At 48.1% G+C, this 20,917-nt stretch overlaps 1 long non-coding RNA gene across 1 annotated transcript in view; it reads right to left on the minus strand.

Annotated features, from left to right (window-relative positions):
• LOC143974892 (uncharacterized) overlaps nt 1-17,026 on the minus strand; it is a 95,491-nt gene extending 78,465 nt beyond the window's left edge. The window contains exon 1 of the long non-coding RNA XR_013272295.1: nt 16,965-17,026. This is a non-coding gene — a long non-coding RNA (uncharacterized LOC143974892). The remainder of the gene's footprint in view (nt 1-16,964) is intronic.
• Between the last annotated feature and the right edge of the window lie 3,891 nt (nt 17,027-20,917).

Raw genomic sequence — 20,917 nt, forward strand, 5'->3', positions numbered from 1 at the left:
ATCAGTGGTGGGTGGGATGGGATCAGGGACAGAGGGATGGATCAGGGACAGAGGGGTGGTGGGATGGATCAGGGACAGGGGGATGGTGGGTGGGATGGAACATGGACAGAGGTATGGGTGGGTTGGATGGATCAGGGACAGAGGGATGGGTGGATGGATCAGGGACAGAAGGATGGTGGGATGGATCAGGGACAGAGGGATGGGTGGGTGGGCTGGATCAGGGACAGAGGGATGGTGGGATGGATCAGGGACAGGGGGATGGTGGGTGGGATGGATCATGGACAGAGGTATGGGTGGGTGGGATGGATCAGGGACAGAGGGATGGGTGGATGGATCAGGGACAGAAGGATGGTGGGATGGATCGGGGACAGAGGGATGGGTGGGTGGGCTGGATCAGGGACAGAGGGATGGTGGGATGGATCAGGGACAGAGGGATCGGTGGGTGGGATGGATCAGGGACAGAGTGATGGATGGGTGGGATGGATCGGGACAGAGGGATGGATGGGTGGGATGGATAAGGGACAGAAGGATGGTGGGATGGATCAGGGACAGAGAGATGTTGGGTGGGATGGATCAGGGACAGAAGGATGGTGGGATGGATCAGGGACAGAGAGATGTTGGGTGGGATGGATCAGGGACAGAGATATGGTTGGTGGGATGGATCAGGGACAGAGAGATGGTGAGATGGATCAGGGACAGAGAGATGTTGGGTGGGATGGATCAGGGACAGAGATATGGTTGGTGGGATGGATCAGGGACAGAGAGATGGTGGGTGGGATGGACCAGGGACAGAGAGATGGTAGGTGGGGTGGATTAGGGACAGAAGGATGGTGGGATGGATCAGGGACAGAGAGATGGTGGGTGGATGGATCAGGGACAGAAGGATGGTGGGATGGATCAGGGACAGAGAGATGGTGGGTGGGTGTGATGGATCAGGGATCAGGGACAGAGAGATGGTGGGTGGGGGATGGATCAGGGACAGAGATATGGTTGGTGGGATGGATCAGGGACAGAGAGATGGTGGTTGGGATGGATCAGGGACAGAAGGATGGTGGGATGGATCAGGGACAGAGAGATGGTGGGTGGGATGGATCAGGGACAGAAGGATGGTGGGATGGATCAGGGACAGAGAGATGGTGGGTGGGTGGGATGGATCAGGGATCAGGGACAGAGCGATGGTGGGTGGGGGATGGATCAGGGACAGAGATATGGTTGGTGGGATGGATCAGCGACAGAGAGATGGTGGGTGGGATGGATCAGGGACAGAGAGCTGGTGGGTGGGATGAATCAGGGACAGAGGGATGAATCAGGGACAGAGAGATGGTGGGTGGGATGAATCAGGGACAGAGGGATGGGTGGGTGGGGGGAGGTTTCATATGGGCTGTGTGTTTAACCAAACCCCCCACTGACACTGCCAAACCGAGACACAGCAACACCAGTGGAGATAATAAAAGCACAGTGACGATCAGCACTTGTTAAACACACAGCCCATGTGAAACCTCCTCATCCATCCATCCTGTAGAAATAAGGAGACCAGCCTTGTGTGATCGTCAGTGATTCTAATATCTCCACTGGTGTTGCTGTGCCTCGTTTGGCTGTCAGTGGAATCATTCAGCTCTGCCCCCCTCCTGTGGATTTCCAGCATCTACCTTGTTGTTGAGTTTCATAGCGGCAAGTGCAGGAGTTCACTCCTCCGCTCCTCCGCTCCTCCGCTCGGCGCACTGGTCTGACACAGGGAAAACCGGAAGTGACAGACTAACTAGTCTGTCACTCAAAGCACATAGTATAGTAAACCTATGGGTGCTGGGCGGATGCAGATCGGCACTTTTAATTGCGCCACAAGGCGGGTTAAAACCCCGCAAATGAAGCGCCGCGTCTGCAATCTTGTAATTGCGTTGACGTGGCGCTTCACATAGTGCACTGTGTCCGGCGCTGCACTGTGTCCGGCGCTCGTACACAGTGCACTTAAGGATTTTTTTTCACATTTTTTTTTTAAAGGGCCATTTGACAAAAAAAATATATATATTTTTTCAATTTTTTTTGGAGGGGGGGGGGGGGGGGCGGCGCCCAGGCGCCCCCTATGGGCGGGCCGCCACTGCGATTCACTCACTAAACCTGCTAGGCATATGATCTAGTGTATATGTCAAAGTATGGTAATTTATGAGTGTAAGCCAATTCACGTACCATGCTTTAGGGTCATGTGACAACACTGAAGAAATTACACTTTGCTACAATGTAAAGTAGTGAGTGTACAGCTTGTATAACAATGTAAATTTGCTGTCCCCTCAAAATAACTCAACACACAGCCATTAATGTCTTAACCACCGACAGAAAAAGTGAGTACACCCCTAAGTTAAAATGTCAAAATTGGGCCCAATTAGCCATTTTCCCTCCCCGGTGTCATGTGACTCATTAGTGTTAAAAGGTCTCAGGTGTGAATGGGGAGCAGGTGTATTACATTTGGTGTTATTGTTCTCACTCTCTCATACTGGTCAGTGGAAGTTCAACATGGCACCTCATGGCAAAGAACTCTCTGATGATCTGAAAAAAACAATTGCTGCTCTACATAAAGATGGCCTAGGCTATAAGAAGATTGCCAAGACCCTGAGACTGAGCTGCAGCACAGTGGCCAAGACTATACAGTGGTTTAACAAGACAGGTTCCACTCAGAACAAACCACGCCATGGTCGACCAAAGAAGTTGAGTATTGCCAGCATTTCTGAAAAGGTTGAGGGGGGGGGGGGTAGTCAGCCTGTCAGTGCTCAGGCCATACACCGCACACACTGCATCAAATTGATCTGCATGGCTGTCATCCCAGAAGGAAGCCTCTTCTAAAGATGATGCAAAGAAAGCCCGCAAACAGTTTGTTGAAGACAAGCAGACTAAGGACATGGATTACTGGAACCATGTCCTGTGGCCTGATGAGATCAAGATAAACGTATTCAGATGGTGTCAAGAGGACTACCGGGAGTTTCCCGGTGGGCCGATGGCTCAGTGGGCCACTCTGATGTAAGGGGGCTGGTGATGGGACACTCTGATGTAAGGGGGCTGGTGATGGGACACTCTGATATAAGGGGGCTGGTGATGGGACACTCTGATGTAAGGGGGCGCTGATGGGACACTCTGATGTAAGGGGGTGCTGATGGGACACTCTGATGTAAGGGGGCTGGTGATGGGACACTCTGATGTAAGGGGGTGCTGATGGGACACTCTGATATAAGGGGGCTGGTGATGGGACACTCTGATGTAAGGTGGCTGCTCATGGGACACTCTGACGTAAGGGGGTGCTGATGGGATACTCTGATGTAAGGGGGCTGCTGATGGGACACTCTGATGTAAGGGGTGCTGATGGGACACTCTGATGTAAGGGGGCTGGTGATGGGACACTCTGATGTAAGGGGGCTGCTCATGGGACACTCTGACGTAAGGGGGTGCTGATGGGATACTCTGATGTAAGGGGGCTGCTGATGGGACACTCTGATGTAAGGGGTGCTGATGGGACACTCTGATGTAAGGGGGCTGGTGATGGGACACTCTGATGTAAGGGGCTGCTCATGGGACACTCTGATGTAAGGGGCTGGTGATGGGACACTCTGATGTAAGGGGGCTGGTGATGGGACACTCTGATGTAAGGGGCTGGTGATGGGACACTCTGATGTAAGGGGGCTGCTGATGGGACACTCTGATGTAAGGGGGCGCTGATGGGACACTCTGATGTAAGGGGCTGGTGATGGGACACTCTGATGTAAGGGGCTGCTCATGGGACACTCTGATCTAAGGGGCTGGTGATGGGACACTCTGATGTAAGGGGGCTGGTGATGGGACACTCTGATGTAAGGGGGTGCTGATGGGACACTCTGATCTGATGTAAGGGGGCTGGTGATGGGACACTCTGATGTAAGGAGGTGCTGATGGGACACTCTGATGTAAGGGGGCTGCTGATGGGACACTCTGATGTAAGGGGGCTGGTGGTGGGACACTCTGATGTAAGGGAGTGCTGATGGGACACTCAAAATGTAAGTGGGCCGGTCTGGATGTAGTCCAGGGCCAAATTTCTGTCCCAGTCCAGCCCTGGTGGCGGCAACCAGGTAAAGAGTACAAAGACAAGTGTGTCTTGCCTACAGTCAAGCATGGTGGTGGGAGTGTCATGGTCTGGGGTTGCATGAGTGCTGCCATCACTGGGGAGCTACAGTTCAATAAGGGAACCATGAATGCTAACATGTACTATGACATACTGAAGCAGAGCATGATCCCCTCCCTTCGGAGACAGATGCTGTGTTGAAAGACTCCATGAACAAAGCTGGGCATAAAGTTCATAAAGACATGGGTGAGCTTGGGGTGGAGGAACTTGATTGGCCTGACCTCAACCCAATAGAACACCCTTGGGATGAATTAGAGCGGAGACTGTGAGACAGACCTGCTTGTCCAACATCAGTGTCTGACCTCACAAATGCGCTTCTGGAAGAATGATAAAACATTCCCATAGACACACTCATAAACCTTGTGGACAGCCTTCCCAGAGGAGTTGAAGCTGTTATCGCTACAAAGGTTAGGCCAACTCAGTATTGAACCCTACGGACTAAGACTGGGATGCCATTAAAGTTCATGTTTGTGTAAAGGCAGACGTTAAATAGTGTTTATTCAGTGACAGTATAGACTTACACTGAGAGAGGAGAAGAAAAAAGTACAGCCACTGTGTACTTGTAAACATAATGAGCAAACATGTAAAACTACACATAGAACAAAAGTTTTAAAATATTGATATTCAATATAATTCATTAAAAATACCAATCACGTTGACATTCACATCTAAAAATGTTTGGAATTATTATTATTATACAGGTATTATATAGCGCCAACAGTTTGCGCCGCGCTTGGGGGCAGACAGTACACTTACAATACAAACAAATACAGGAGGGATCAGAGGGCCCTGCTCGTTAGCACTTACAATCTAGAAGGGAGGGTCAAGTGGAACAAACGGTAATAACTGGGGTTTGGGATAAAGATTCCCATTGAAAGACCTAACTTATTAAGTTACGGTATACAGTAAATAGGGATGAGCCGAACACCCCCCGGTTCGGTTCGCACCAGAACTTTCGAACGGACCTCAAATTCGTATGAACTTTAGAACCCCATTGAAGTCTATGGGACTCGAACGTTCGAAATTAAAAGTGCTAATTTTAACGGCTAATATGCAAGATACTGTCCTAAAAAGGGTTTGGGGACCTGGCTCCTGCCCCAGGGGACATGGGTCAATGCCTAAAATGTTTTTAAAAATGTCCGTTTTGGCGGGAGCACTGATTTTAATGACGATTAAAGTGAAAAAAAAAGTGAAATATTCCTTTAAATATCGTGCCTGGGGGGTGTCTGTAGTATGCCTGTGAAGTGCCACGTGTTTCCCGTGTTTAGAACAGTCCCTGCACAAAATGACATTAAACGGAAATAACATCATTTAAAACTGCTTGCGGTTTTAATGTTATATCTGGTTCCTGCAATATGGTTGAAAATCATTCAGAAAAATGGCATGGGTAGCCCTCTCTGCCCATTACCAGCCCCTTTGGGTCTTGTACGCATATTAAGCGGAACCCTGTACCCATATTAAAAAAAGGAAATGCGTGTGGCCCCCAGGCCCTATATACTCAGAACAGCAGTATACAGGCGGTGAAAACAAGACAGGGACTGTGTAGATTTGTTGTGTTAAGTTGAATCTGTTTGTAATTTTCAACTGGTACATTTTTAAAGTGTAGCTCCAGTCAAAAAAACTATTTTTAAGCTTTTTGGAAAACATAGGGAAGGGTTATCACCCCTGTATAATTTGTTTTGTCATCCATCTTTTTTCATCTCACTTGCTGTTGTCTCCTTCCGTTTGCAAGTAGGAGATGTTTGTAAGTTGGATGTTTGAAAGTAGGGGCCTGCCCTATATGCTCTGCAGAAATGGCAGAACAAGGTGTTGGTTTTGCCACAACATTGTAAGCCCTCAAAGTGACTCTTGGTGGGCGCTGGAGCGCCCTGCTGTGAACGATTATATCAAGAATTGTAATTACATGCCATTGTTGAACAGTGGTAGAACAATTGACCTTTGGTGGTTGTGGTGCTGGTGCCACAACACTATAAGTCCTCACAGTTACTCTGGGTGGGCACAGGAACGGGCCCTCCTGTGAAATATTATATCAAGAATTGTAATTACATGTCCCTGTTAAACAGGGGCAGAAAAATTGGGCCTTAGGCACTGGTGCTGGTGCCACCACACTGCAACCTCTCCCATATACTCTAGTTTTATTGCAGGAATTAGCCCTGCTGCAAAGCATTGCATCAAAAATTGTACTTAAACGCCCCTGTTAAACAGGGGCAGAAAAATTGGGCCTTAGGCACTGGTGCTGGTGCCACCACACTGCAACCTCTCCCATATACTCTAGTTTTATTGCAGGAATTAGCCCTGCTGCAAAGCATTGCATCAAAAATTGTAATTAAATGCCCCTGTTAAACAGAGGCAGAAAAATTGGACCTTAGGCACTGGTGGTGGTGCCACGACACTGCAACCTCTCCCATATACTCTATTTTTATTGCAGGAATTAGCCCTGCTGCAAAGCATTGCATCAAAAATTGTAATTAAACGCCCTGTTAAACAGGGGCAGAAAAATTGGGCTGATGGCATCACCCAGAACCAGAAATGTTCTTCCAACATATCAGCGGAGGAGGAAGAGGATAGCCAATCAACATAATAGGACAGTCACTCAGCATCAGCATAGGCAGTCTTGAAGGGATGCGATATTTCAAAAAAAATTATTCGGTTACATCAGCTTCAGGTGCTTGGTAGCTGTGGGTGATCCAAGACTGATTCATCTTGATGAAGGTCAGTCGATCAACTGATTTGGTGGACAGGCGCACCCTGTGATCGGTAACAAAGCCACCAGCAGCACTGAAGGTGCGTTCCGAAAGAACGCTGGATGCAGGACAGGCCAGTAGCTCAATTGCATACTGTGCAAGCTCTGGCCAGTGATCCATCCTCAAGACCCAGTAAGCCAGAGGATTTTCGGTGGGAAAGGTGTCCAAGTCTGACCTTGCCCCTAGGTATTCCTGCATCATGTAAATCAGACGCTGGCGATGGTTGCTGGAACCGATCATACCTTGGGACTAACAAATTGTCTGAAAGCATCAGTCAGACGGCCATCTTCTCCACCGCTCCTTCTGACCAATGCCTCAGCAACACGTTGTCCAGCACCAGGAGTTTGTAACCTCCCAGTCTCTGGGAATGCATTGCACAGACCTTTCTGCAAGGCCTCCCGGAGATGTCTCATCCTCTGCTCCCTCTGCGATGGCAAGATAAGGTCGGCAACCTTACCCTTGTACCGTGGATCAAGGAGAGTGGCCAGCCAGTAATGGTCCCTCTCCTTGATCCGAAGAATACGAGGATCCTTCCGCAGGCTTTGCAGGATCAGGGAGGCCATGCAGCGTAGGTTAGCTGAGGCATTCGCCTCACTAAGGACAACATGATCCGCAGCTACCTCCTCCCAGCCACGTACAAGTCCACGTTTTTCTTGGGACTGTAAATCATCCCTACAAGACTGCTGCTGCTGCTGATGCTGAGTGCCAGCCTCCACCTCCATGCTGACACAATCATCCTCCTCCTCCTCTTCCTCCTCCTCATCCTCTTCCTGTGTGATGGGTGGCACAGCAGGAACACTGTCTGGATAAAGGGGGCCTTGAGAGGCAAGGAAGTCCTCCTCTTCCTGCCTCTGTTCTGCCTCAAGTGCCCTGTCCATTATTGCACGCAGCGTATGCCCAAGAGGTGGACAAGAGGTACAGTGTCACTGATGCATGCACTGTCACTGCTCACCATCCTTGTGGCCTCCTCAAACGGTGACAGGACAGTGCATGCATCCCTGATCATACCCCACTGGCATGGTGAGAAAAAACCGAGCTCCCCTGACCCTGTCCTGGTGCCGTAGTCGCACAGGTACTCATTGATAGCCCTCTGCTGCATGTGCAGCCGCTGCAGCATGGCCAACGTTGAGTTCCACCTGGTGGGCATGTCACATATAAGGCGGTTCTTGGGCAGGTTCAACTCCTTTTGGAGCTCAGCCAGCCGAGCACAGGCATTAAATGATTGGCGGAAATGCACACAGACTTTCCTGGCCTGCTTCAGGACATCCTGTAAGCCCGGGTACCTGCCCAAGAACCGCTGCACCACCAGGTTAAGGACGTGAGCTACACAGGGCACATGGGTCAGTTGTCCCTGTCGGAGGGCGGAGAGGAGGTTGGTGCCATTGTCGCAAACCACCATTCCTGGCTTAAGCTGGCATGGCGTCAACCACCTCTCGGCCTGCCCCTGCAGAGCTGACAAAACATCCGCCCCAGTGTGGCTCCTGTCCCTCAAACAAACCAGTTCAAGCACGGCATGGCATCGTTTTGCCTGCGTACTTGTGTAGCCCCTGGAACGCCTACGGAGCACAGCTGGTTCTGAGGACAAAGCACTGGAAGAGGCCATGGAGGAAGAAGAAGAGGAGGGGGTGGAGGAGAGAGGTGTGTCACAACCAATAGTAGCATTTTGGAGGCGTGGTGGCGGAACAACCTCCAACACTACTGCACCTTGTACTGCATCCTTCCCAGCTGCCAGAAGAGTGACCCAATGGGCCGTGAAAGACAGGTAACGTCCCTATCCATGCCTGCTGGACCATGAGTCAGCGGTAATATGCACCTTACCACTGACCGCCCTGTCCAGCGAGGCAAGGACATTAAAAACCAAAAGAATTGGTTAACCTGAGAATTCAAATACAACCACTAACAGCGCTGATACCACATCTCCATATACAACAAAGAATTTGTCTATGTTGAGCATGTAGTACTTTTTTTAAAAAAAACAGCAAGTCTTTTATCAAGATTGGTGTCCAAACACCAAGTATTAAAGAACCAGCAAGACTTTTGTCAGGAATTAATGTCCATACACTAAGAGATCACACTCTATTCCTCATCAATGAGTGCAGTCCTTCATATTCATATTCATACAATCTTCTCAGATATCTGGGTGTGTATGGGTATGGTCCTACACCTTCACCATGAGCTGTTCCACCTCCATGAATATGTATATAGATGGCTGCTTACCAGATTCCAATCACTTTAGAGCCTATCTCCACTATGTGGAACTCCTCTGTCTGGTTCTGTGTGTCCCGCTGATTGCTCTCACATTGGTAGTAGACATGCAAAAGATTCAAGGGGTCTCATATAGTGTGATACCTTTTATTTAGGATTGAATAAATTCCCTACCCCCCTTACATAATATGCTTACATTTAAAACCACTTAAAACCAGCGTATAACATATGTGGTGTAAGTGCTGCCGCACGATCGTCTCACCGGTAGGCTGCAGATCTCATCCAACACAGTCTCCGTGTGAGGACCCGGGTCCTTGTCGGCTAACACTCACCCTCTTGCTCGTGTGATCACCGCCCTGGCGCGTTTCGTGTTTTCACGTCTTCAGAGAGCGTGATCACACGATATACTAAGCAATCTTATATAGTTATGTGTATTTAGAACCAGGGCGTCGCTAACCTGCACAGTTGCGTCTGTCCCTCCCACCATATTAAGCAGCTGTCAGCAGAGAGTGATCTCCCTGTCTTCCCCTTAGGCCGCTCTACTTCCGGTTCAGCTGCGACCGGAAGTGACGTCTATTTACGGTTCCGATGTCACTGGGAGTATACGTCTACATCGCTGTGTGTGGGTAAACACTAACCATCCATCCTGCTGAGCTACAATTTTAGTTCGAGTTGGATAAAAATCAATTGGCCTCATTCAAATAATTACGTTTCTCAAATCTGTTCCATACATTGTTACACTGCTGCATGTTGTATAATACATCATTACACTGCTGTGCGTTTTTCCTCCTTGTTTGATACAATATACATGTCAGTGGCTGTGTATTTACTTGTCACTGACCATGATTTATCGTGCAGTAAGAGTGTAGGAGTGATATATAACTCCTAATGCACATTAGTAACATGTAGGGAGTGTCTTATAAGGCAAGGACATTGCCTTCCATATGCCGGTAGAGAGCCGGAATCGCCTTCCATGAGAAAAAGTGGCGTTTGGGGACCTGCCACTGAGGAACCGCACATTGTACAAACTCACGGAAGGGGGCCGAGTCTACCAACTGAAAAGGCAGCAGTTGAAGTGCTAGCAATTTAGCCAAGCTAGCATTCAACCGCTGGGCATGTGGATGGCTGGGAGTGAACTTCTTTCGCCGGTCCAGAAGCTGGGGCAGGGACATTTGCCTGCTATAATCAGACGTGGGTGTACTGCTAGCAGAGTGCCCGGAAGCACTTGGCTGTGACACACCTAATTCTACACCTTCATTCCTCTCAGAGCAGGTTTCAGAGAGGACTGAAGGTCTAGTGGGGTTGGAGATGCCAGTTGATGAGGAGCAAGGAGAGGTCCGCTTTGTTCTTTGGTGTGGGTCTTTGAGGTACGCTTGCCAACGAGCTGCATGGCAGGTCAACATATGTCTGGTCAAGCATGTGGTGCCCAAGCGGCTGATGTTTTGGCCACGCGAGATACGCTTGAGACATATGTTGCAAATAGCAGCGGTGCGATCTGATGCACTCGTCTCAAAAAAGGCCCACACCAAAGAACTTTTAGAATAACGCGCAGAGGCAGCGCCCTGCACAGGCGGAGCTCTGCGGTGTGATTCAGTCAGTGTGCTGCCCCTAAGCTGGCCCCCGGAGGGCATCCTGCCTCGTTGGACATGTGCCTCCTCCTCCTCCTCCTCCTCTCTCCTACCAGGCACCCACGTGTAGTCAGTGCCCTCATCATCCCCTCCCTCTTCATCGCTGTAGCAAACCTGGCAATATGCTGCAGCTTGTGGAACATGACTGCCAGATTGCTGTCCTTCTTGAGCATCCCCTCTCTCTGCATTCACGCTACTGCCTTCCTCTAGCTGAGTGTCAACATCAGAGCCTACAAAACACTGGGCATCCTCCTGGAGCATGTACCCAACACTGTGCTCAAAGAGTTCAGGAGACTCCTCAGGAGGACGTGGTGGGTCTAGGGAAGGAGTCACTGATGATGACATTGAGAGGAGGGAAGACGATGCGTTGGCAGCTGCTTTGCTAGTACCCTGAGACTAGGTGAGAGAGAATGAGGAGGATGAAGAGGCCTTGGTCATCCACTCTACCAAGTCATTGGCATGTTGCGGTTCAACATGTCCAGCTGCCGAAAAGAAGGACAAGCGTGTCCCATGGCCACGTGCTGATGACAATGCACCGCGTCCACGACCAGCACTGTTGTCTCTAGACACAGAGCCTGCTTGCCCTCTTTTATCGGCTCGCGCCTGTCTGCCTCTCCTTGCTGGCCTTCCAGACATGGTAATGGCCTGAAGGGAGTTGGGTAAAACAGCACTAGGGTAGTGTATATTGTGTTGGAGGCACACAACACCCACTAACTCCTGCAGATGCCTTTATTATAGAACACCAGAGATAAAGGGGTATACTGTACTGGAGGCACACAACACCCACTAAGCCTTGCAGATGGCTCTATTAGAGAACAGCAATAAAGGGTAGATACAGGTGTATATTGTGCTGGAGGCACACAACACCCACTAACTCCTGCAGATGCCTTTATTATAGAACACCAGAGATAAAGAGGTATACTGTAATGGAGTCACACAACACCCACTAAGCCCTGCAGATGGCTCTATTAGAGAACAGCAATAAAGGGTAGATGCAGGTGTATATTGTGCTGGAGGCACACAACACCCACTAACTCCTGCAGATGCCTTTATTATAGAACACCAGAGATAAAGGGGTATACTGTAATGGAGTCACACAACACCCACTAAGCCTTGCAGATGGCTCTATTAGAGAACAGCAATAAAGGGTAGATACAGGTGTATATTGTGCTGGAGGCACAAAACACCCACTAACTCCTGCAGATGCCTTTATTATAGAACACCAGAGATAAAGGGGTATATACAGATGTATACTGTGCTGTGCTGAAGGCACACACAACTTCCAATAACTCCTGCAGATGGCAGATGGCTCAAATAGAGAAGAGCTATGTAGGTGGATATAGCGGTGTGTACTGGGTACAGAGCACGCAGACAGCACGCACAAGCTCCTAACACTACTGACTGCAAGCTCTATTATAAAAGATAGATCACTAGCTATATAGGTGAGGTGAATATAGCGGTGTATACTGCGGTCAGGGCACGCAGACAACAACCACTACAGAAGAGCAAGATCGAAAATCGGCCGATAACGATCGGTGTGTACTGTGTTGAAGGTACACAGAACACCCACTAACTGCTTCAGACGCCAACACACTACACAAGGCCGCCGCACTGGCGGCCTTATATAGTGTGGGGCGTATACTACACAGCCTGAGCTATGATTGGCCACAGGCATCCTGCCTGTGGCCAATCATGGCTCTCCTCGCTGCTGGCGCCGTGATTGGTCAAGCATGCGGGGTCACAGGGCATGCTTGGCCAATCATGAGCCAGCAATGCACTGCGATGACGCAGTGCATTGTGGGCCGTGTGCGCCACACGAATTTGGCGCGAACGGCCCATAATGTTCGGAATTCGCCGAACGGGCGAACAGCCGATGTTCGTGTCGAACGTATGTTCAACTCGAACACGAAGCTCATCCCTAATAGTAAAGAAACATGAACATATGCAAAAATAAATCTTGTCTTAATAATAAATTCCCACAACAGCAATATGAAGTAGATGAAAAGATGTAGAACTTTATGATGGAGATTTGGTTAAGACGCAGGTGGACAGTCTCACTGGGCCAAGCAAGTGCTAACAACACATGAGCAGCTGCTGTATTACTTATCCAAACCCATTACTCTTTAATGGGAAAATGACAAGCTTTACACTAATCTCAGAATTTTATGATAATATCTTCTCCTGGAAAAAAAATGCTGCTTCATCATCTGCCAAGTAATATCTGACAATTATGGACAGGTCCAGGGCCCAGCATCATTTCTCTTCTGCTGTTCGGGACAATGATCAGAAATTGGCCAGGCTGTTGACAACACACATTTACACACATGCACTACTGTACAGAATGACACTTATGTGCTCTATTTCCAGTTGCACATACTGCATAACGATTCACAGATGTCCCCATTTATTATTAATATCAATAACGAAAGGAAGAGAGCTCAGTCCTCACATATCTTCACTAAAACAGTTAATTATACTGTGAGTATCAATTAAAACTTGCAATTAGACAGTTGCTGTGTTAGAAGACTCCAGGAACAAAGCAGGGCATCAATATGTCAGTGCTGGGACCTGTAATTATTCCCTTATGCCATTCGTGAGATTAAAGCCCAACTCCAGCAACAACTTTTGTATAGAGTGTGGAAGTTTTGGAATTTTATTGCTATCTGTGCTCCCCCCCCTCACCCCTCCCCCCCCCCCCCCTCACTAAACAGACTGATCCTCCCTTCCTCTGAGGGTGACAAAGACAAAAGTAATACAATAGGGTTGTTATACAAAATGTATTTTGCAAGGGAAGTTGCACTTTGCAAGGAAATTTTCCTCAGGGCTAAGTGAATAAGGGGAAGCTCTTCCGACTTCCATCATCCAATCATGTGCAGCTAAAAATGTGTTTTTCTTTTAATTTTTCTTGCACGTGATTGTATATTCTTTGCAACGTTAAATTTGATCACATACACTAAGCCCCGGGAAAGTTCCCTTTCAAATTAAACAGCATATTTACTTTAGCAAATCAAACCCACTATCTCTCTGATGGGACCATAGACAGCCAACAAAGAAAATTGATTAAGCAGACTGTAGTTATAACGTTCACTGCACAGTTGTACATCTGCACACTCATGGGAGCCCACAATGGAAACGTACCATATTATTTATCTATGCTCTTGTTTATTTGTTTTAGTAAATTCTGCCCTTGTATACCATACGCAACCCCAAACCGGCACCTAAAAGTTTCATTCTCCTAATGCTTTACACCTAGGGCTGAATTTACAATCAGGCACAAATGGAGCCTATAGGTGGCACCGTTCCTTAATGGCATCAATGTGTAATCAATAAAAAAAAATCCATATATCATTCACAAATAAAAAAGTCTTTCACTGCTGTGTCGTGTTACGCTTATGCCTCGTACACACGATCAAACAATCCGGTGGAAAAGTCCGGCAAACTCAAGTCCGCCGGACAATCCCCCCGTGTGTAGGCTCCAGCGGACTTTTTTTACCCAAAAGTCCGGCGGACTAATGCCTCGTACACGATCAAACAATCCGGTGGAAAAACTCAAGTCCGCCGGACAATCCCCCTGTGTGTAGGCTCCGGTGGACTTTTTTTAACCAAAAGTCTAGCGGACTTAGAAAGTATTTTTGCACTCCAATCTGTTCGCTGGACTCGCATTTCGGCGGACAATCCGGCTGTGTGTGTGCCAGTCCGCCGTACTTTTGAAATGAACAGACTTTTCCCGCCCGGAGAAAAGTCCGCTCATTTTGAGCGCGCCTCCAGGTAGCCGGGGCCAGCGAAGGAGGCGTCACTGGCCCCGTCACCTGGTATGGACTTAAAGGGGAACCCCTACGCCGAAAAATTGGCGTGGGGGTCCCCCCTAGGTCCATATCAGACCCTTATCCGAGCAAGCTACCCGGCCGGCCAGGAAAGGGGGTGGGGACGAGTGAGTGCCCCCCCCCTGAGCCGTACCAGGCATCGTGCCCTCAACATGGGGGATGCCTTGCGGAAGGGCGCGCACCCCCCCCACCCCAAAGCACCTTGTCCCCATGTTGATGAGGACAAGGGCCTCTTCCCTGACAACCCTGGCCGTTGGTTGTCGAGGTCTGCGGGCGGGGGGCTTATTGGAATCCGGGAGCCCTCTTTAATAAGGGGGCCCCCGGATACCGGCCCCCCACCCTATGTGAATGAGTATGGGGTACAATGTACCCCTAGCCATTCACCTGTAAAAAAAAAGGTAAGAAAAAACACAACACACAAGGGTTAAAATAGTTTATTGCACAGCTCGGGGGTCTTCTCACCGGACTCCTCCGCTATCTTCTGCCAACTCTTTTGCTAGTGGAGGAGCCCAGCTTTCTTGTTCGCCGCCGCCCTCTTCTTCCGACTTCGGGGGACTTGTCCCCCTCTTCGGGGGTCTTGTCCCCCTCTTCGGTTCTTCTTGCCGGGCCACCGCGCCTTCTTCTAGCTCTTTTACAAGCGGTGGCCCGGTCTCATGCCGCTGCTGCCGCTGTCGCCGTCTTCTGTTCTTCTGTTCTTCTCTTCTCTTCAGATGTTGCCTCGTCACTGCCTACGCTCACAATGGCAGGGACGCGGCGCGCGGCGACTTATATAGGGACATCACCGGATGATGTCCCCGCCCATTATGATGTCACAGTCCCAGCATCCTCTGGGACTGTGACATCATAATGGGCGGGGACATCACTTAGGTTACAGAAAATGGGTAAACTAACTTCATATGAGTGTTATCGGTGTCGGACTGCCACTGAAGTCTTCTTCCATATGATATGGGATTGCCCTAGAGTGCGTCAGTTCTGGTTGGCAATCACCGTTTTTTTAAATGATAAGCTAGCCCTTCCAAATATCTGTACTCCTAATAGATGTCTCCTGGGCGACTTTGATGATGAAACTTATATATATATACCCTGTTTCCCCTAAAATAAGACCTAGTGTGATTGTCGGTGATAGCTGCAATAAAAGCCCTACCCCCCAAATAAGCCCTAGTTAAAGTCCTTGTAGGTCTTCTTTTCAGGGTAGGGCTTATTTTTGAGGAAACAGAGTAGGGCTTATTTGGGTGGTAGGGCTTATATTGCAGCCAACACCGACAATCACGCTAGGTCTTATTTTAGGGGAAACAGGGTATATATATATATATATATATATATACACACACACACAGATATATGCAATTGTGAGAGAGGGATGGGAGAGGAGGGCAGGGCAACCTAACATTTACTTAAGGGTGACGGTCTGCTTTAAGGAAACATACACTTTACGACGTTTACCAGGAAATGTGTGGATTCTCTACACCAAGGAGATGCAATTAGCGGACCTCCAGCTGTTGCAAAACTACAAGTCCCATCATGCCTCTGCCTCTGGGTGTCATGTTTGTGGCTGTCAGAGTCTTGCTATGCATCATGGGAATTGTAGTTCTGCAACAGCTGGAGGTCCGCTAATTGCATATCCCTGCTCTACACCATTGGAGATCAATTTTGCTGCTCAATGAGGCCAAGTTTATCCCTCAACATCACCAAATGGCAACACAAAACAGTCATTAATCATTTTATCATTTTGCTGCTGTAAGCTGTCAGAAACTGTAGAAATGCTATAGAAGTTGGAGACTGGGGACATGCTTCAGAAGATTGGAGACACATATCGTAGTTATGACTATTAGTTCACAGCTATAAGAGCCATTTAATTATTCAATGCTTTCAAATTTGGAGGCTTTACAGCACCTCTAAACTGACTTGTGCATAATTCAATATTTGTTTCATCAAGATTTAATATAAAAGATTACAGGAAAAAAAAAAGAAAGGTAGCGCAAAAGAAAAAAACAAACAATTTAACTACTAGACATTGATTTTAAGAATATTTTCTCCTTCACTGGCCATAGTAAGCATCTAAGTTGGAAAAAACAAAGACTACCATTTGCAGGGGCTTCAGGGGCTACACAATAAGTGCCAAGGAGCCACATGCTGCCTCTGGGTAAAAGGTTGGGCATCAGGGCTCTAGTTAATCAACCTCATGGAACTGATTATTGGCATGCTTTATTGCTACAGTTTTCTTTCCACAAACTTATTTCAACCCTTCCAAAGTTTTGCCTAAACTTCTTTAAAAGATAAAAGAAATTATATCTTTAAATTCCTACCAACACCTGAGTGGCCATCACATGTGTCTGCTGTAGTCCTGGAAAACGGTACCCATTCTCAACAAGCCTTGCTGGTCTTTAACACATCCACACTCCAAAATTCATATACTACTCACAGATATCTGCCTGCACACTGAGCCTCACAGCTTGTAGAATGAGGAAAAGGGAGGACACAACGGGGCTAAAGGAGAACAGTAGCTGTGTTTACTAGGGCTCCAAACAAGGCACTGCATAAATTTGCAGGCTCAGGCCTTTTCTAGTATACAGTTTCATAGTTGCTCTGACGGAATACCCTATGACTTATTTAAGGCTCATCTATCAAGACACTTTCCTCCGTGATGTTTTAAATATTAAGGATCTTGCTGATCTCAAAATATATTACTTCATATTTTCCTGGAACAAGCCCTCAGGAATGTCACCTTTCTTTTTGTATTTGTGATGTAGACTTTAAGCCAGGCTGTGCATGTGTCTACATCTCGGCTGAGCTATGTAAGGAAGGCAATAGAAAAATGAGCTAAACCAGATGGAGCACTTTGACACCCCATGTGTAAGGGACAGGTTTCATGTCAAGTGCATGATATATGATAACATGATATACAAGCCTTGAGGGTCAGTGACTTTGAAGGGACGTTGTCACTTAGCTCTGTGTTATGTTTTATACTTAGTGTGCTCTTACTAATGATGTTTTATTAGCATCAGAAAATACACTCGTCGGACACTTCATTAGGTACACCCTGCTTGTACCAGGTTGGACCCCCTTTTGCCTTCAAAACTGCCTTAGTTCTTCATGGCATAGATTCAACAAAGTGTTGGAAACATTCCTCAGAGATTTTAGTCCATATTGACATGTTAGCATCATGCAGTTGCTTCAGATTTATCGGCTGCACATCCATGATGCGAATCTCCCATTCAACCACATCCCAAAGGTTCTCTATTGCAGCAGTTCTCAAACTCAGTCCTCAAGTATCCCCAACGGGCCATGTTTTGGGAACACCCTATAGATAAAATAGCTCTTATCAATACCATGTCATTGATTTAAAGCAGCTGTGTAAAGGAACAATAAACCTGAAAACATGGCCCGTTGGGGGTACTTGAGGACTGAGGTTGAGAACCACTGCCCTATTGGATTGAGATACAATTCCCTGTGTTGGTGTTGTCTCTGAAAAGAAAAATGCCTTCCCATTAGTGGTGTCACTGAGAGGAAAAATGTCCCTGCATTGGTGGTGTCATTGGTAGAAAAAACACTAAATATCTCCTCTCCAACCCCCACTTGCCAGTACGGAGATCTTCCCTCAACTTTGACCCCCATAAAAAGCTCACCCCCAACCCACCCCTTAAGTTCTCTTACCCCCAGCTACTTTCCCAGTCCTAAGTGGAGAAGGAGTGGTTGCCAGGAGGCTGGACAATCCTGCTGCAACATGACAGTGCAGGCTCAGGACTGTCTGGTGACATCATCACGCAAACCAGCAAATGATTGGACACAAGGGAAGAGCAGTGCTGGTTACTTCTATTCTTAAGAGGATAGACACACAAGTTGATTACTGCTGTGTACCGGACTAGTGCATTCAAAAATGGGAGTGTATTTTATGGTTTTAATAAAAGCAAACATGGTTTTATGGAAAGCACTATGATAGTATTTTGTATTTATCTCAAGCTGAATTTCTCTACTTGAGAAGAGTGGAGGTGAATACTGGTGGTACTGCCCCTTAAAGGGGAAAGACTGTATCTGACCTGTATAACTTATGAGTCAAAAACTGAAGGTGAGAGTATTTGGAAGAGCACTACTGGTATTGTTTTGAAAGTGGACATTTGTTAACGCCATCTTACACTTCCCTTTTCTCGGCCAATTATTATCCCCTGTTGCGAACGGTGTCCACTCTTATGCAAGCCTGGCAATTCCCCACACTCATTTGGGTAGGCAGGATCTCGGCGGCGAAGATGACGATCCTTCCTAAAGTCCTTTATTATTTTCATACTTTGCCTGTCCGGGTACCCACTTTTTTCCTTCGACTCCTGCAGAATAGGATCCTCCAATTTATATGGGCACGCAAACGCCCCAGGGTACCTAGAGCAACCCTCTATACCCATAGGCTCTGAGAAGGCTTGGGGGTCCCCAATATCTCTAAATACTACACAGCGGCCCAGATCTCCCCATTTACTATGCTTCATGCAACCACGGATGTTCTTCTGTGGGTGCTCCTGGAGGTGCCTGGCTGTGACCCTTGTGCACTTCAGGCACTACTCTGGCTCCCCAGGAATCTGCGCCCTCCCTCCCTGAGCCCCATGCTGCTACATGGTCTGCAGGTGTGGGACTCAGTTCGCTTTTACAGCAATCTGATGTCTCCCTTTCTACCCCTACTCCCTATCACCCATAACCCTCTTTTCCCCCCGGGCCTGGAGGAGCCCCAGGCATTCTCCTGGTGGCCCTCACATGGCTACCCGCGAGTCCATAATTTTCTTTCCTCGCGGTTATTCCCCTCCTGGGAGAGTATCCTGGGAAACACAAAGGGCTCTGGCTAACGAGCATTATCACTTTATCCAATTAAAGCACTGGATTGCAACATTGCGCCGCATGTCCACCTACCCCTTCCAAAAAAACTTTTTTTGAGCATGTATGCCAACACGCCCCAGGGCCCCCAGGCCTTATTTCGGCCATTTACGTCTCCTTGAATGGTTGCCCGCCATCAGCACCCCTCTCTTATATGACTCAATGGAAAAGGGACCTTCAGGCCCCAGTAGACCCAGAGGACTGGAGCAGGGCCTGGAAAACGGTCGCCAAATGCTCGTTTTAACACAAATACCCTGGAGGCCGCATATAAAGTAATGTTCCAATGGTATTAGGTATCTGCCCGCACAACTCGGGCTTTCCCTGGGAGTACTGACAGATGCTTCCGCAACTGTGGACAGCGAGGTGATGTTATGCATACATGGTGGGCTTGCCCAAGGCTGGTAGGGTTCTGGTCTAGGGTTTTTAGTTTGCTGCAGACACTCTTCCACCTAACGATCCGAAGGGACGCTAAGCTAGCTCTCCTACATTGCCCAGTACCTGGTTTGCGAGGCCCTCAACAGAAGCTGGCTGCCTATCTATTTATAGCGGCCAAGCGGACCATTGCCCAAGCCTGGAAGTCCCAACGGGTAGATTTTCAAGGGGTTAAAACCCACATGACTGCTATGTTACTTCAGGAACGTATGTCCAGTATTGTCCATGATTCTCATGCTAAATTTCTAAAAATCTGGGAGCCGTGGATCTCCTATGAGTTCCCCGCGCTCCAAGCTGCATGCCTGGGCTTGGTCTAACTCCTCTCAGCGAGGCGTCCACGCCCGAGCTTTCCCCCTCCTTCTTCCCCCTCTCTTCTCTTTACCCTTCCTTCTTTTATTCCCTATCTCTTTTCACTCTTCCTTATAATCTCTACCATTGCTAACAAATACTGCTGCCCCCCGTGGAAGGGGGTAGTGGAAGAAGGGCTTACCCTCCGGAAACAACAAGGGAACAAGTTGTGTGGTACTGGAGCCAGCCTCGATACCTTTCCTTACTCATTTTCCTTCCTTTTCTTGTGTTTATTATAAGTATAATGTGATGGTTTGCCCTATGGTTTCGTATTCATGCTTTGTAGCCCCTGCGAGGGCGCTCAAGGAGCAGATTGTAGTCTCTTGTTTATTCCTGTTTGTTCAAATTTTCAATAAACATATTGAAACAGAAAGTGGACATTTGTTTGCAAGAAGACATTATTATGTTAATTTTAGCATGCTGGACAATATTCAATCACGTGTAATATGAACACCTTTGAGTGCCCCAAGGAGAGTAGTAATGTGTTGTGCATAGCATGCCAGAGCGAACAGCGGGTGTGGTCAAATTGCTCTCGATGACATCATCGCCCTGCTCTCCAGTGATGCCGAACCTGCCCCCAGACAGCCGCCCGCAGCTCCCAGGCGGCAACAGATTTGTGTGTGACTATTTAGTTTACTTGGGGAGCCACAGCCTGGTTTGAAACACAGACACATGGTTCAAAACCTGGACTGTGCGGGTGAATCCCTACTCCCCCCCCCCCCCCTTGTACTGGCTCTGTTG

This window comes from Lithobates pipiens, unplaced genomic scaffold, assembly GCF_037356315.1.
Source record: "Lithobates pipiens isolate NorthernLeopardFrog02 unplaced genomic scaffold, aLitPip1_a1.2 Scaffold_1, whole genome shotgun sequence".
NCBI classification, from domain to species: domain Eukaryota; kingdom Metazoa; phylum Chordata; class Amphibia; order Anura; family Ranidae; genus Lithobates; species Lithobates pipiens.